Source organism: Macaca nemestrina, chromosome 18, assembly GCF_043159975.1.
Source record: "Macaca nemestrina isolate mMacNem1 chromosome 18, mMacNem.hap1, whole genome shotgun sequence".
Classification (NCBI taxonomy): domain Eukaryota; kingdom Metazoa; phylum Chordata; class Mammalia; order Primates; family Cercopithecidae; genus Macaca; species Macaca nemestrina.
The window spans coordinates 16,611,833-16,624,920 of NC_092142.1; the positions used below are offsets into that span (position 1 = coordinate 16,611,833).

General features: G+C 42.9%; 1 long non-coding RNA gene across 1 annotated transcript; it reads left to right on the plus strand.

Annotated features, from left to right (window-relative positions):
- The first annotated feature begins 1,992 nt into the window (after positions 1 to 1,992).
- Positions 1,993 to 9,759, plus strand: LOC105464263 (uncharacterized). Its single transcript, XR_976750.2, has 4 exons — positions 1,993 to 2,154; positions 2,987 to 3,191; positions 5,045 to 5,144; positions 8,579 to 9,759. It is a non-coding gene; the product is annotated as an uncharacterized lncRNA (long non-coding RNA).
- Positions 9,760 to 13,088: the final 3,329 nt, after the last annotated feature.

Sequence of the window (13,088 nt, forward strand, 5' to 3'; positions counted from 1 at the left end):
GCCATTTTGGAAAACAGTTTGGCAGTTTTTAAAAATAAAACAAAACCTACAGTTAACATATGACCCAGCAATTATACTCCTGAATGTTTCTGCCAGAGAAATGAAAATGTATGCTCAAACCTGTATACAAATATTTATAACAGCTTTATTTGTAATAGCCCACAAACTAGAGTCAGCCCAGACATCCTTCAACAGGTGAATGGTTTAGCAAACTGTGATATGGAGATTTCACGGAACAGGACTCAACGAGAGAAAGGGCTACACTTTTGATGCATGCAATAACTCGAATAAATCTCCAGGGAATTATGCCAAGTAAGAGAAGCCGATCACTAAAGGCTACATGCTGTATGATTCCATTTATAGAACATTTTTGAAATGACAAAATTTTAAAAGTAAGGGAGCCAGAGTTTAGGGATGGGGAGCGGCGAAGAAAGGAGATGGGCATGGTTTTAAAAAGACAGCATGAGGGATCCTTGGAGTGATGGAACTTTTCAGTATCGTGACACGCGCTTACATGCATGATAAAATTGTATACAATTCACTATACACGTAGATACCAATGAGTACAAGTAAAACAAGGGAATTTGGAAGAAGATTATGTTGGATCAATGTCAATATGCTGGTCATGATATTATACTCTACGTTTGTAAAATATTACCACTGGGTAAAGTATACGTGGAAACTATTATTTCTTACAACTGCATGTGAATCTATAATTATCCCAATAAAATTTTCAATAAAAAATAAATGAACTAGGGTTCATTACAACAACATAAATAAATCCCAATTGTGCTGTCTACTTTTTTGATATTTGAAAAGATATATTCTAAAAATTCCTTAAAACCATTATAAAGTTTTTATTATGAAACTTTTCAAACACATAAAAAGTACAGAAAACAGTATAATGAATATAGCTACCATATAGCATTTGTTAGCTTTTTACCACATTTTACTCAATTATTTTAAATTAAATGCAGACATTATAACATTTCACCGCTACATATATGAACTTGCAGCTCCAAAATAATGAGATTGGCTGGGTGTGTTGGCCCATGCCTGCAATCCCAGAACTTTGGGAGGCTGAGGCGGGCGGATCACCTGAGGTTAGGAGTTTCAGACCATCCTGGCCAACATGGCGAAACCCCATCTCTACTAAAAATACAAAAATCAGCCAGGCGTGGTGGCGTGTGCCTGTAGTCCTAGCTACTCAGGAGCCTGAGGCAGGAGAATCACTTAAACCCAGGAGGTGCAGGTTGCAGTGAGCCGAGATTGTGCCACTGTACTCCAGTCTGGGTGACAGAGCGAGGCTACGTTTCAAAAAAAAAAAAAAAAAATTCGCTTTCCTACAAAACCATAGTACCATATTGCACCTAACAAACTAAATACAAATTCCTTAACATCATCTAATACGTTGCTCCATATTCAAATTTCTCCATTGTTTCAAATATATATTTATAACTGCTTTTTTTAAAAGCCGGGATCCAAACAAAGATCATAGGTTACATTTGATGTTTATGTTTCTTACAACCCCTGAAATCTCATATCCATTTTCATACATTGGTTACAATACCTTTAGTAACCCAGGACAGCCTGGGTTACTTTGGGCTGTATTTTTGGCATCCCATATGGAGTTCTTATCAACACTACCTTATCTTTTATAGGATGCTGTCTTTGTCAGCTAGAACTGCTATAACAAAATACCAGAGACTGAGTGACTTAAACAACAGATTTTATTTTTCATGATTCTGGTGGCTGAGAAGTCCAAGATCAAGTCGTCTGCAGATTCAGTGTCTTATGAGGGTCCTCTTCCTGGCTTCTAGACAGTTTCCTTCTTGGTGCGTCCTTCCATGGCCTTTCCATGGTGTGTGTCCTTGGAGAGAGTTACTCTGTCTCTTCCTCTTCTCTTAGAAGGATGCTAATCCCATTGTGAGAGCACCACCCTTATGACCTCATGTAAAACTAATTACGTGCTAAAGGCCCCACCTCCAAATACCATCACATGGAAGATTAGAATTTCAACCTACAAATTCTGGGGAACCACGAACATTCAGTTCATAACAGAGCCTGATGAGTACGTTATCTCGTTTGACTCAGCAACAGGGAACACCATAGCTTTCTTAATTATAGATGAGATAATATTATCTTTCATTCAGGGTAAGTACTAATGAGATCACATCTTAGATAGTTTTATCTCTCTATCTATCTATCAATCATCTATATCTGTCTATCTATATCAATCACAGATAGAAGAAACTGAGTTTCAGAGAGGTCAAGTGACTTTTCTAAGGTAATCACTAGTGGCAGAACCAGTCCTACCGGCTCATCATCTGTCTACCGTGTCATTTCCTAGGACCACACAAAGAGAGGCAGCATGCTGACTTCCAGCCAGCAGGTTCCTGGAGCCACCACACTTTTGAAATCATGCCGGGTGTCTGTTCTCACTCATAGGTGGGAATTGAACAATGAGAACACTTGGACACAGGAAGGGGAACATCACACACCGGGGCCTGTTGTGGGGTCAGGGGAGTGGGGAGGAATAGCATTAGGAGATATACCTAATGCAAATGATGAGTTAATGGATGCAGCACACCAACATGGCACATGTATACATATGCGAGTTAATGGATGCAGCACACCAACATGGCACATGTATACATATGTAACAAACCTGCACGTTGTGCACATGTATCCTAGAATATAAAGTATAATTTAAAAAAAATCATGCCAGGTGTCTATGGCCATACAACCCTGAACGTGCCCGATCTTGTCTGAAATCATGCCAGGTGTTCTCTTGATGTTAAAGGCAGAAGCGTGATTTATCCAACATGGCCAGAGGGCTGGAGGGCTGGGCTACATCCCCATCTCTGTCCTGGTCCACTGATTTGCAGGTACTGCTGGTGGCCAGTCATCTCCTATCAGCTCTCACCATTTCCCTGGAAGTTGGCCTAACTTGCAACTGCTGGTGCCTGTGTCTCTTTCCTTGAAGGCTCTCTTTGATCATTGGAGTCCACTCTGCCCATGGACAGAGGCTAGAAGGGGAAGCCAGGAGGGTTGGGAAATTAACACCCTCCAGGAGTAGCTGCCAACCTGTGACAATTGAAAGATGGGGAATGAAGTCCCAGCTCTCAATCTACCTGGTAGATGATTCTAAGGTGTGCATTCTGTGTTGGATCCAGAGTATGCCAGTGTAGGTAAGCCCCAGTTACCCATAATAATAACTACCCCCTTTGTATGATAACTTATCTGATTATACCCCCTTTATATGAATTATCTGATAACACCCCCTTTATAGGAATTTCCATCGCTTCCCTGTCTTACTTCTCTTCTCCCTGCTCATGTGGCCTTGGATTACTTCCTGATAAGTTACTTGCAGCTTGAATCCTTATTTCGGGGTTTACTTCTGGAAGAACCCAAATAAAGACATTTCCCTAAATCTTTGGCCAGAATGGCCAGGAAACATGGCATTGGTTTTCTTGTGCACACAATTCGTGTTGACTTACCAGGAAAAGGGTTTGGGATGAAAAAAAGTTGGAGAACCTAAGATGAAAAGGTCTCCCACACATGAAAGCTAAATGACCTGGGCTATAGAGAGTTACCTGTGGCCAGATCTTGCGTGGAAGGAGAATGAAGTCCCTAAGGGTAGGAGACCCTTAAAAGATATTTCATGATATCCATTAAAAAAGGCCCATAAATCCAGAGACTACTATTCTGTTAAGAATCTGTGAAGTACAATATTCCTTTTCTTTTTTTTGGGGAAAAAGATTCTGCATAAAATTCCACTTTTAATTAACAGCATGTAGTTAGACTAATATTGGTTCATTAGGTGGAGCGGAAACTTCTACCGAGGACAACTTTCAAAGGAATAAAGTACCAATCTGATCTATGTTGACTGTAAAACATTTCTCAAGCAGTTTAGCAGAGGCAAGACAGAGCCGATTTATTTAGATCGTTAACCTCGGGAAATAAAACTACAGAGCGGGGTGCAGGGTTTGTAAAATGGCAACCTCACCCACTCTGGGGTGTTTCACTTTCCAGTGAAAAAGAGAAAATGATGGAAAAGCCAGGGCATTAGAGGCCATAATGCTACCCAAAGAACTTTGGAGGGTATGTGCCCCTCCCCCGGCTTCCTCTTCCTCTTCTGGGAGCTAGCTGGAATTGGATGTGAACACTTCTCTGCTTTGTTCACGTGAGCGTCTCTCTGTCCTTGGTTTGGGGCAGTTTACCACCCAACCTGTGGGAAAGGCCACGGGAAGGATTTCTGGCTATATTAACAATGCAGTGATTTAACAATCGCAAGTCCCAGGAAGATCTGGACAAAGAGCAAAGAAAAAAACCGGAAGTGCAAATAGACGAGGGGTCATCCACCTTTCTTGGAAAATGCAGGTATAGGGGCAGCAGAGCAAGCTTAGACTCCGTGGCCATAGCTCAGGGTTATTGCTTTATTGGCCATCACGGGCTGAGAATGTTACAGCTTGACATTTTTTAAATTAATTTTTTATTTTGGAATAATTTTAATGTTTGCAGAAAAGTTGCAAAAATAGTACAGACAGTTCCCTTACCTAGTTTCCTCTTTTGTAACATCTTTTATCAGCATAGAAGGTACATCTGTCAAAACTAAGAAACCAACACTGGTACATTACTCTCCGCCAAACTCTAGACTTTATGCGGATTTACCAGTTTTTCCATTGATGTCATTTTTTGTTGTTGTTGGTCTAAGACCCCATTTAGGATATTGTTTTACACTTCATGGTCATGTCTCCTTACTCTCCTTTGGTCTGTGACAGTTTCTCAGTCTTTCCTGTTTTTTCTTGACCTTGACAGGTTTCAAGAGTACTGGCCAGGTGTTATGTCACCTGTCTGTCAATTTGAGTTTCTCATGATTAATCAGTCTGGTGTTGCAGTCTTGGTGAAGAATACTATGGATAAAAGTGCCCTTCTTGTGACATCATGTCAGGGAATGCATGCCGTCCCCATGACTTTTCATTGGTTGATGTTAATCTGATTACCAAAGTCTGATTTTTAAATACCTGTTTTCTATTTTCAGGGCAGCGGCACGCCTGGTAGAAATGCTTCTCTGGGACAGGAGGGTCTTAGGATTGAGCCAAACAGCACATCCTGGAATAGGATGAGGACAGCAGGTCTGGGTGGGGCAGAGAGGCCAATTTGTTGACAATAACTAAAGATTAGCTTGCTGCTGGCCAAGTACCACCATGAGACGTTAGCCAACTGGACAAGATCTATGAAAGAACTATTTTTGGCACATTGAACAAAGGCAGTGCAGGACTTTGAATGTTTGTACTACTCAAAAACTGGAAAAACCCAAATATCTTTCAACATATGGATGGATACATGAATGTGTGTATTCATACAAAGAAATACTTTTCAGCTACAAAAAGAATAAACGAGGGCTGGGCACGGTGACTCACAGCTGTAATCCCAGCACTTTGGGAGGCTGAGGCGGGTGGATAGAGGCTGAGGTCAGTAGTTCGAGACCAGCCTGGTCAACATGGTGAAACCCCGTCTCTACGAAAAATACAAAAATTAGCCAGGCATGGTGGCGGGCACCTGTAATCCCAGCTACTTGAGAGGCTGAGGCAGGAAAATTGCTTGAACCCGGGAGGCGGAGGTTGCAGTGAGCTGAGATTGCACCACTGCACTCTAGCTTGGGTGACAGAGCAAGACTCCATCTCAAAAAAATAATAAAAATAAACGACTGGCATGTACAACAATGTGGATGAATTTCAGAGACATCACACTGAATAAGAGCAGTCAGACACAAAACACAAAAGAGCACAAGCCATATGATTCCATTCATAATGAATTCTAGAACAGGAACATCAATCTCTATAGTCCCAGAAAGGGCTGACTGCAGAGGGGAATGAGGGCACCGATTTGGGTTTTGTATTTTGATTGGGATGCTGGTTACGTGAATAACCATTTGTTGAAACTCATCAAGCCGTGCTCTTAAGATGGATACATTTTGTTATCCAGAAATTATACCTCCAGGATGCTCATGTAAAATGTAAAAAGAGAAAAATATCAGTAGGGATCGAGTCAGGGAAGTAGTTTTAAGCCTAAGGTTTCAAGAGAGAAGAGGGTAGGAGAGCACAGAGCGAGGTTGATACCTGGGAGTGTCAAAGGCAGGGCGAGAAAAATGTAAAGCTATATGAAAGATATATCAGCCCCCCAAAGTGCTGGGATTACAGGCATGAGCCACCATGGCTGGCCTAAAATTTACATTTTTAAATTCTAACCCCCAATGTGATGGTATTAGGATGTGGAGCCTTTGGGAGCGGAAGTTCAGACCAGAAATCAGAACAGCTCTGAGAGTGCTGAGCGCCCCTGGTAGATGGTGCCTGAAGTTGGGACAGTGGCTTGAAGACCTGACTTCCTCAACACACCTTCTTACCTCTAATCAGGATTTTCTTTGATCCTCTCTCACAGCACTCAATACTAAATTCTTCTGAAGCTGATAACTCTCATTTTCTTAATGAGATGGTTAAATGCTTTTCTAAAAACCCAGGCTGAATATATAAACTTCTAGAGATACAGATGAGAAAATCAAAGCCTAGTTACATTTATTTGTTTATAGACCCATTTTAATTATGTATATACATTAATAGATTATTTTAGAACATAGCTGTCTTTTTTTAATGCTTCCATTCCATGAAACAATTTCAATTGGACTTTGTGTTGAATTAAATGTTTGTGTCTCCCCAAAATTTATATTTATACATATAGTTTGTCTGAGACAGGGTCTTCTTCTGTTGCCCAGACTGGATGGAGTGCAGTGGCATGATCTTGGCTCACTGCAACCTCCACCTCCCGGGTTCAAGGGATCCTCCTGCCTCAGCCTCCCGAGTAGCTGGGATTACAGGTACACACCATTGTGCCTGGCTAAGTTTTGTATTTTTCTAGAGATAGAGTTTCACCATATTGGCCAGGCTGGTCTCCTGACCAACACCTCAAGTGTTCTGCCTGTCTCAGCCCCCTAAAATGCTGGGATTATAGGTATGAGTCACCATGGCTGGCCTAAAATTTATATTTTTAAATTCTAACCCCCAGTGTGATGGTTTTAGGATGTGGAGCCTTTGGGAGCTAATTAATGAGGTTGTGAGGGTGGAACATCTTGAATGGGATTAGTGCCCTTTCTTAAGGGACCCTACAGGGCTCTCCCATCCTCTTTCTGCCAAGTGAGGATACAGCAAGTAGTCAGCTGTCCATAACCTAGAAGAGAGCTCTCACCAGAATCTGATCATCCCAACCCCCTAATCTCAGACTTCCAGCCTCCAGAGCTGTGAAAAAGAAAGTTCTGGTGTTAAAGCCACCCAGTCTATGGTAATTTGTTGTAGTTGCCTGGACCGATGAAGATGGCCTCTTTATATGTGTTGTGGCACCTGTGTCTTCATCAGGCCCTCGGTCACCCAGAAGAGGGCTTCTATAAGTGAACATTGCTGTATGCTTGCCTTTGTGGGGGAGCACAGTTGTTTCAAGGTTAGCTGCTTCTGGGACAGCTGATGTGTGGACGTGGCTCAAATGGCTCGTTAGCCAATTGGCTACGGTGTGGATTCAGCAAGGGGGAGCTGGAAAGAATATCCACCCCCGTAGAAGGTACTCAGGATGTACCCACTCCTCTGAATTGTATGTAGTCTATTTTAAAAGGATCCTTTAAGGATGTTGTCTTTGGCCGGTACTTTTGGCCAGATTTCTCTCTGTTTTGGTTACCCAGAGGAAGTTCACTCACATGGTCTGTGAACCTCAAAGCTCTTGACAGCTGCCCCTAAATTAGCTTCTGAATGTCCGCTAAAAAGACAAATGACAAGGGAAGAGCCCAGGGCTGTGCCCTAAACAATTTTGTTATGAGCTGGAGTGGATATGACTGTCTCATATTCACTGGTATCACCACTTATTTATAAATGGGTTTCAAGATCTCAGGTTACATCAGAGTAGTTCATGCTATTGTACCTTTGAACCCACTGCCCCTCACACTTCTGCTGGAATATTCCCCCTCACATTTCCTCATCTATCAGCCTCCTAGCCATCCCTCAAAGGCCCAGCTGGACCAGGCACGGTGGCTCACACCTGCAATCCCAGCACTTTGGGAGGCTGAGGCAGGTAGATAACTTGAAGTCAGGAGTTCGAGACCAGCCTGGCCAACATAGTGAAACCTGTCTCTACTAAAAATACGAAAATTAGCCGGACCTCGTGGCGTGTGCCTATAGTCCCAGCTACTCAGGAGGCTGAGGCAGAAGAATTGCTTGAACCTGGGAGGCAGTGGTTGCAGTGAACCGAGATCACACCACTGCACTTCAGCCTGGGCAACAGAGCAACAGAGCAAGGCTCTGCTTCAAACAAACAAACAAACAAACAATCAAACAAACAAAACCCCAAAGCCCAGCTGAAGCAGCCTTGTTTTTCTGTGGTTTTTCCCTACCATCTCCAGTTGCTCTTCTCCTGCCCAGCCACTGATAGAATTAACACCTCCTTGCTCTGTGCTGTGCTGTACTTTGTAAGTGCGTCTGCTGTTTACTATGTCAAGTTGCAATAGTTTTGTTTGTGTTTCTCTTTCTCTCAATAGACTGGAAGCATCTTTGGGAAAAAACCTCTAATATTTTTTCTACATCAGTATCACAATGCCTGACACATAGTAGAGGTACAGAAACTGCTGGAGCGTGGCATTCTAAACAAATCCAACCTCTAGTTGCTTATCTTGAAGGCTCTTTCTAAGAGCTGAAGGATCACCTGGGTGACTAGAACTCCACCTGTTTTTCAACTTCCTGTATCCACTATGGAGTCTTTAGAGGTCTCTTAAGCCATTGTTCTTTGCAACCCTTGATCAAACCAATCACCTCTTCTCTCCATTTACTTACCCTTTGCACATTTCTTGAGAATCTGCTGCTTTGCCAACTCCTTATGGATGCAGAGTTGTCTCATTTTATTTCTCCTGGAAATCCAGTGACCTAGACAGGGATTGTCATCCCCATCTGGGACTCAGAGAAGTTGAGCCACTTGCCCAAATTGCATACTTAGCAAGTAGAAAGCAGGAATTGAAAACAAGTCTTCTGATCCCAAATCAAAATCTCATGTTCTTTTCACAATGTTAGAGTTCCATCGCCTATGTGCTTTGCACTGTGCCATGTATTATAAAGGACGTTGAAAAGATGAAGTTCATCACCTCATGGAAGAAGCAGACATATTTTAAAAGCAAAGAGACAATATGGAGTTAACGTGGAGAACAGAGGATGAGATGGGGGAGAGAAAAAAGCAGCCGCTGACAGGTGGAAGCTGGCGTGGCATGTCCACCTCATCTCTCCCGCTGTCCTCCTGGAAAGGAACAATTTCACAAATGACGGACGTCAGACAAGGACCACTCTGCGGCTAATGATGGAGCAAGACAAACACAAGACTGGCCCGTAATTGTGTCTGAGCACAAACAAAAGCAAGAACATTGTCCAGAGCACGAGAATCATCAAATATCTTTATTTCCTGCCTATGCCTGTTTCTTTATCAATAATAATAATAACAATAATAATAATAAATACAGTAGAACTTAAGGCTGACTTCATTCCTCTTGACCCCTAGATAAGCCCTAGTCATGGAATTGGCCTCCCTTCCTGACATATCCAATCCCTGCTTCCTTGAAACCTCCTCCACAGTGTATAGCACAAGCCCAAATCCTGCAAGAAGCTCCTGCTCAGTCTCTTACAGAGACGCCTCATGGTTCTCCATGGTGCACCATTTCTCCAGTGCATTGGATCAATAAAGTCAACTTTGTTTGATGAAAGTGTGTTTCTAGTGGTCGTTGACTAATGGACATCCACAAGTGGAAAAAGACATGGTGGGACTTTTACGAGAAACACCAGATGAGTGGTCCGGGTATTTATGACTCCAGGGATTCCACCAGAGATGTTTGGAAGTCTTTTAAATTCAGTTTTCTCCATTTCTTTTGCCTCTTCCATTTTGAAAGGAAACTGACACCTTCTTATTCTTTTTTTTTTTTTTTTTTTTTTTTGAGACGGAGTCTCGCTCTGTCGCCCGGGCTGGAGTGCAGTGGCCGGATCTCAGCTCACTGCAAGCTCCGCCTCCCAGGTTTACGCCATTCTCCTGCCTCAGCCTCCCGAGTAGCTGGGACTACAGGCGCCCGCCACCTCGCCCGGCTAGTTTTTTGTATTTTTTAGTAGAGACGGGGTTTCACGGTGTTAGCCAGGATGGTCTCGATCTCCTGACCTCGTGATCCGCCCGTCTCGGCCTCCCAAAGTGCTGGGATTACAGGCTTGAGCCACCGCGCCCGGCCACCTTCTTATTCTTTTTTCTGTTAGCCATAAGGCCATGGTATAGAGTAATAGGTTTCAACCTTGATTGCATATTAATCACTTGGGTAGGTTATTTTTTTTTGGCAGAATTTTATTTTGTTTATTTTTTTACAGTTCCCTGAGTTTTGTTTTGTTTTGTTTTGTTTTTTAATTTTTATTTCCATAGGCTTTTGGGAAGCAGGTGGTATTTGGTTACATGAGTAAGTTCTTCAGTGGTGATTTGTGAGATCTTGGTGCACCCATCATCTGAGCAGTACACACGGAACCCAGTTTGTAGTATTTTATCCCTCACCCCCTACCTGCTTTCCCTCTGAGTCTCCAAAGTCCACTGTAATATTCTTATGCCTTTGCATCCTCATAGTTTAGCTCCCAGTTATGAGTGAGAACGTATGATGTTTCGTTTTCCATTCCTCAGTTACTTGACTTAGAATAATTATCTCCAGTCCTATCCAGGTTGCTATGAATGCCATTAATTCATTTACTTTTATGGTTGAGTAGTATTCCCCCATATGTACAATGAACTCAAATTAGCAAGGAAAAAACAAACAATCCCATCAAAAAGTGGGCTAAGGCCATGAATAGACAATTCTCAATAGAAGATACACAAATGACCAACAAGCATGTGGAAAAATGCTCAACATCACTAATGATCAGGGAAATGCCAATCAAAACCACAATGTGATACCACCTTACTCCTACAAGAATGGCCATAATCAAGAAAATAAAAAAATAATAGATGTTGGCATGGATGAAGTGAAAAGGGAACACTTCTCCACTGCTAGTTGGAATGTAAACTAGTACAACCACTATGGAAAAAGGTGTGAATATTCCTTACAGAACTAAAAATAAAACTACCCTTTGATCCAGCAATCCCACTACTGGGTACCTACCCAGAGGACAAGAAGTCATAATACAGAAAAGATAGTTGCACACTCATGTTTATAGCAGCACAATTCATAATTGCAAAAATATGGAAGCAGCCCAAATGCCCATCAATCCGTGAGTGGATAAAGAAACTGTGGTATATATACATTGGATAGCTTTAAAACCAGATACGTACCTAGCTTTCAGCTCCAGAGATCTGGACTTAACTGGTGTGAGCTGTGGCCTGAGCATCAGAATTTTTTAAAGCTCCCAGGTAAGGCCATTGTTTAGATACATTTGAGAATCACTGGTCCCGTGATATGGTGTGTGCATGTGTGTGTATCTGTGTGTAGAATAGAGTAAGAGGATGTGAATGCATGTGTAACTGTGAATATGTGGTTGTGTGTTTGTGAGATCACATGTGTGATAGAGTAGGGATGTGTTTGTGTGTGTTGTATCAAATGAGGTTCTGGGTGTGTGTGTGCCACAGCGGGTCATGCCTTGGTGTATGAATGTGCACCCTTTCTGTACAGCCCTGTGGGAGACCAGGACCTCAGATAGCTGTGGGGGACCATCATATCTGCACTTCGTGATGGGGAGGTCAACTGGAGGATGTCTATGCTACACGCCTCAGCAGCTGGGATGGATTATGCTAACTGGGGAACTGGGTGGGGAGAGGAGCCTAGGTAAGTGGGGCAGCGTCCTGAGTGGCTAGAGAGAGCTCCTGCAAACCCAGTGTGGCTGTCAGGTACCAACCTGCAGAGGCTGCTCCTGGGAGGCCTCTCCGGGTTTATTGACTTGGCAGAAGCAAATTGGGAAAAGATGGAGAGGAGGATTCCTCTGGCTCATAAAACTCATCTCCCCAGGTAATTTTGCTTAGAGCAGTGGTTCTCAAATTTAAGCACGTATCAAAATTGCGTAGAGATCTTGCGAAAACACAGCTTGCTGGGTCCTACTCACTGGGTTTCTGATTCTATACCTATACATCTGGGGAGAGGCCTGAGAATTTGCATTTTTTTTGAGACGGAGTCTCGCTCTGACGACCAGGCTGGAGTTCAGTGGCACGATCTCTGCTCACCGCAAGCTCCGCCTCCTGGGTTCATGCCATTCTCCTGTCTCAGCCTCTCGAGTAGCTGGGACTAGAGGTGCCCGCCACCATGCCTGGCTAATTTTTTTGTTTTTGTATTTTTAGTAGAGACGGGGTTTCACTGTGTTAGCCAGGATGGTCTTGATCTCCTGACCTTGTGATGCACCCCCACCCTCGGCCTCCCAAAGTGCTGGGATTACAGGCCTGAGCCACCGCGCCTGACTGATAATTTGCATTTCTAACAAGTTTTCAGGTGATGCTACTAGCGCTGGTCCAGGCACCACACTTTGAGAACCATTGTTTTACAACGGTGGTTCCCAGGCTCCCAGACAAGTGTACCTTGACTCTCCTGGGAAACTTGGGAAATAACATATCCCTATTCCCCATCTTGAACTATAGAATTTCGGAATTTCTCTGAGGTGTGTCCCAAGAAATGAGATTTTTCAGAACTTCCCTGGTGATTCTAATATCCAGCCCGGGCTGAAAACCAGCCTAGCATGTAAGTTTCATGAAGGCAGACTTTTGTTGATTTCTGTTTTGTTCACAGGTCTATTCCAAATACCTAAAATAATTGCTAACACCCAGTTAGTGCCCAATAAACACTTGTTGAATGAATATGTGACTGTTTCTTACCAGTCACCAGCCTGCGAAGATGAAGACTTACCTGTTTTTGTTGTGATTTTTAATGTAATTTCTTTTTTTTAATTAAATTTTTACTTTTTAAGTTTCGGGGTATGTGTGCAGGTTTGTTATGCAGGTAAAAGTGTGCCATGGTGGTTTGCTGCACCCATCAACCCATCACCTGGGTATTAAGCCCAGCATTC